A 5661-nucleotide genomic window follows, 5' to 3' on the forward strand; every position below is an offset into this window, starting at 1 on the left:
TGGTCTAATGGTTATGACGCTCGCCTTGACAGCGAGAGGTCGCAGGTTCGAGTTCCGCCAGAGGCATTTTATTACACAATTTCTTTATTCATTTATTTACAGGACAAAAACCATAATTATACGGCCCCGGTTTATTATATTATCACTAAACATTTCTGTTAAAATATCTTTGAAAAACGTGTGGATATTCTCATTTGAATCAAGCAAAACTTCTCTAGTTAATTTATAAAGATATTCATTACATCTTTTCGCAATATTTTAAAAAATTACTGTTCATATGCTCTATATATTTCATGTCATTGCCTAGTTTATATGCCACAAACGCTGAATTTATTTCTCGTGCAATTCGTTCAGTTTCCATCTTCATGGGTTTTTTTTTCCATCTAAAAACAAAATTATGTTTTAAATTTGAACACGATCTTCGTGGATAGGTATTCGTAAAGTAAACACTAAATTATATGTAGTTGAAACTAATTTTGTGTTCTTATTCGGTCAATTCAAACCAACAAATCACTGAATTTTTCAAGTCACTGAAATTTCTCATCCAATAGAATTCATTCTTATCATGATGAACCTACATTGAGTCACAAACAAATAATCCTATTAATGACACCGCTAATTCTATTGTTTAATTCAATTACATTTCCTTTGTTTAATTAAATCCTTTTAACACCTTTAATTACTTCCCCTATTGATCCTACGGATTAAATGACGTCAGTAGTGTCCCTCTTATCCATTGTTCTAAAATAAAAGAGATTAAATGATGTCATTAGCATCCCCTTCCTGAGCGCCCTCTAGCAGGGTCTATACCACGGTACCTAACTACTGCTACTAGTGGCTAACGACAGGTAAGCTTTCTCCAATATAAAGGTTTTTTTCTATGAATGGAATGACCTGTACGAAACACCTGTAGACCATACCAGTGCCGTTACGATTTTAATCGTGCGGGAAATAGGTCCTATCCTCAGGACACATTCTTATATATTATTATTATTAATACAGTATTATTTATTTATTTATTTTAAATCGATTAATTAGGCATTACATAATTTTCATGTGTAATATAATAATAGTGGAATTATGTAATTTATAAAAAATATATTGGCACAGTAGTATGTATATGTACCGTAACGATATAAACAATACGATAATACAAAAAGTATGACATTTAACAGTGAAGTAAAGATAGAAGAAAGAAAAAGAAAAGAAATTACGGAGTGGCTCAAAATATTTTCCGAAATTTGTATATAAAAGGAGTATGTTTTTAAACAAAATTTTGGAACACTAATCGTTAGAGCTACTTGTCCATACGAGCCTAACCACGTTTTACTGTGGAATCGATAATAACTGGTTTTTGCGTCAGGAGAATCAAATAGGTGAAAAACGGTTGGGCAAAATTTATGTGTAATAATGTACCGAATACTACTCAGTACGTTTGAGTATTCGGTACATTATTACACGTCAGGTTGGGCAAAATTTACACCAATAATGTTTAAGTTAAGAATTATAATTGTGTTTAAAAACGATTGATATAATTATAGTACAGTATATAATGTTAGAAGTTAAGTAATTTATGACGATTTTGAATTTTTAAAAAAAGTGTGGCGTTTCCATAATGAGAGAGAAAACATATTTTAGTTCCAACTAATTGACGAAGGCTGGGAGGGTTTGTATTTTCTGCTTATAGACGTCTTACTCTATTATTATCCCAAAATAGTAACCAAGCGGCTTTACGGGGTGATTGTTGATGACAAAATTACTACATACGTGTATGTAAGTACCAATTGTTCAACAATTGTATTGTATTGTTATTGTATTGTTTGCCTGGGAATCTGGCTAAATAAAAGTCTCATGACATGAAATTCCCATGCTGCTATACAATTGTTGAACAATTGTTGAGTATTCATTGTTTATTCACAATAACAAATGATATACTTAATGTAAGACGCACCTCATTTTTAATTACCTCGTTTTTAATTGGCTAGTTATAACTTTGATTTTAATCTGATTGGTAGGTTTTATTTGCTTTCTGTTATACTTCTGTAAATATTGTAAACATAATGGACGATTGAGATTTTCTCATCAGTATTCTTGAAAATGATCAAATAGATCGAAACGTTGTTCAAATCTCAAAATGTCTGTCTCTTTTCGGGGTTACTGTCTTTTTGTTTTAAGTGTATTTAAGACTAATTAGTGGATCCTCTGGTTTTTACCAAAACTCGGATAAAAAAAATACGGATATATGGATATATATACGGCCATTGTGGATATTATACTAAATTTTATTATTATATCCACGGTGGCCGTATATCTGTCTCTTATACACATCTAGATGTGTATAAGAGACAGGATTTTAATCGTGCGGGAAATATCCTCAAGATCATAACGTTTTGTATGGAGTCACAATCCAGTTAGTTGATGTAAACTGGTGAAACAATGTGCAAAGGCTTTAAAGACAAGCAATCCTAGCTTATACTCGATTCGTTGTTTCACAAGCAGCCAATGTAGCACCTTTAATACAGGACATGTTCTTGTTTTTTCATAAAATACAAATCTGTTCAATTTGTGTGATATACCATAGAAAATAAAGCTTAAAAATATTGTCTTAACTTAACTACTTTGAAGCCGTGAGCCCACATTCACTTTGTCTTCACCTCAGTTCGGGCTGAGGTACCAAAATTTGTGGAAAAAGTACCTCTAGATGGCCGGAATTGACACATAATAGTGAAATTCATTATCACATCACCATTGTAGTTAAAATGAAGCACCAACAAATTTCTCATGATCTTTTATGAGTGATTTTTGGCAATCAAAGATCTAAATAACCTGTGTGATATACAATAGTTGGGGCGAATGCAGGATTTGGTGATAGGGGTGTGTGACGGTCCCATTACCTCAGCTCTATCATGGTCTTGGCTAGGTGGGGTATTTTTATAATATGCACTTTCAGGTTACAATGGCGGATCCAGGAATTAGAAATAGAGTCCAGAGAAGGATTTTCATAGATAGAGGGTCTATCTACATCAGCCCCACCGTTAGGGCTGAGGTAAGAAAATGTATAATTATGGCACCTTTGAATGGACGGAAATGGCACTCTTAGACTTAAAATTAGGGTAGAATTTTATTTTTTCCCCATTTTTTTTATTTTGAAAAATTTAAGGGGAGGGGTTTAATCCGCCACTTAATATATTAATTGAGTATTTATTTGACAACCGAATCTCTATCAGGTCTATTCATATTTTCTAACTTGTATGTAGGCCTATATTGACGTATGTCCAGGGTCCAAGTCTTTTTTAATTATTAATTAACGTCTCATATCTTGAGTAGTAGTCATGAAAATATTCATGAAAAAGAATTAGAAGCGATTCATTTCGAGCTTTCATCGATAAACGATCAATATGTGGAAAAAAACACATGAATGATACTAGATGCATGTATACGTTTAATCAATTTTATTAATTTTTTTTAAATTGTTTTACCTAATACACCAGCAGTCTGTTATTCGAAACTCTAAGAATAGATTATCCGTCAACTCGTATAAATATAATAGGACTTTAGTCATTGTTGTTCATATTGCATTATGGTGTTTGTGATTATTTATTCATGGATGAATAAGCATGCTTAATATGTAGGCCTATATTAATATTTGTATCCTGTACTGTATTCACATTATTCAATTAAGCCTGAAATCAAAATTCCTGCCCGAAAAAATCCAAGACGGTAAAACGAGTAATACATTTCACAATCATTCACTTTAAAAAAATGCTCATATTAAAGTGAATATTTTAGGGCCAAAAACTAAAACCTAGAATCCGGGATGGATTTCAGGTTAATCTTTATTACAGATTACTTGGATAAAAGATAATAATAAAAGATAACTTAACTGTTATTTGTACAGTATTTATTGCAGGACCATAATAATTGTAAAACAGCGTTAAGATCTCATCTGTATAATACCGGTATGTTATCCTGCCTAAATATGTTTAAATACAAATAAAATATATAAAATATAGGCCTACAACTTCAGTGGCGTAGCTAGAGGTTTTGGCGCCCGGGGGAAAGAGTAGAAAATTGCGCCCCCCACCCAATTATAATTATAATATTTTGAAATTAATTGATGTTGGTTGTATAGACTTTAAGCATATCCGTACTGTACGTCCATATCATGCACTGTCTAAATAACATTATTTAAACCCGAATACCTATTATTATTCTAGCTCTCGTATGTTTTTTCTTACCAGGGATGGCCCAGGATTTGCCCGAGGGGGGTCCTAGGTTCGGGGGCAGCAGCTATCCCCGAAGGGGGCCCTGGTGCCATCAGTGTTTCTGACTATTGAAACTGCATTACAATGTTCGGAACTTTGTATATACAACTTTACCATTATCCTAATTTTGTAAGGCTGTTTTTATCGCATAGGCCTACATCTTAGTATTCTTATTCTCTAAATTTATCTTATAATAGAGTCTTGTAAGTTGCTGAATTTTTAACTTTGTTTAAACTTGCAACTGATTTTTTTGTGCTTTTGTATCAGCAAATAAGTTATAACATGATCAAAGTTAGCAATGTTGTCTGCTTCATCACGCTCAATACTAAGTATTAGTGCTAAAGTCTCGCTTTTACTATCGTGGCTCCGAGATATGGCAGGATAAGCCTTAGTCATGTAGTCATTACAGAATAGGATAAAAGACGAGAGAAAACGGTAGAAATGGACCGAAAAGAAATAACGATCTATAAATTTGCTAATAAAACAACTTCATTCAGATTCTTATTATTAACTGGAAAATATTAATCAGTTTCGTCGTGTTTTTCTAAAAAGTGCTTATTTGTTTGCTCTCATTCTCCCATTTCAGCGCCCCCTCAAACTCGGCGCCCGGGGCACGTTCCCCCTCCCCTTGACCCACTGGCTACGCCACTGTACAACTTAGTTAGCCTGGTCGGCCAATTTATATGCGGAGGGCTCCAACTGTACACCCGACCACGCCGACTTTTTTCGTCGGGGACATCAAGCCCCCTGTCGGGCAAATCCTGGCGGTACCCATGGAGCGCCAGCTAACAATAACAAGGTAATTTGAGTTGCTTTTTAACTATGTGACCGTGATTTGCTTTTATTGTGTGGGAGGCGAAAAAGTTTTAAAAATTAGCATAATTTCTCATCATTCTTAGCTTTATTTGATTCGCATCGCTGGTCTGACTGCTTTTATACTTTTAATAACACAAATTTCTTCTAATTTTATACATTTTCTATTTAATTATTCGTGATTGTTATCACAAAGACTTGGGCTAAATGCGTGACAAATTTATGATCATGCATTCTGCAAAATGCGCGTTTCATCCAAAATCACTTATATTTCATGACCGCTTTAATACTTTAATAACACCAATTTCTACTAATTTTTAAAACATTTTCCCCTGAATTCGTGAGAATTTGCACACGCATATTGGGCTGAATGTGTGACACATTTAAAATAGGCCTAGGCCTACGTGTTTCATCCAATATCATTTTCGATCCAATCACGATTGGAGACGGTTGGTAACTATGACATAATTATAATTTTTGACCGCCATTTTCTAATTTGCGGCCATCTTAAACTTGAGGCCAAATTCTTGGTAGCCCTTGATTGGTCTGAGTTTGACAGTTCCACTAAAAGAAAGTTGACAAA

Source organism: Anneissia japonica, unplaced genomic scaffold (genome assembly GCF_011630105.1).
Source record: "Anneissia japonica isolate Jap-2015-1 unplaced genomic scaffold, ASM1163010v1 scaffold1239_len605302_cov174, whole genome shotgun sequence".
In the NCBI taxonomy this organism is placed as follows: Eukaryota; Metazoa; Echinodermata; class Crinoidea; order Comatulida; family Comatulidae; genus Anneissia; species Anneissia japonica.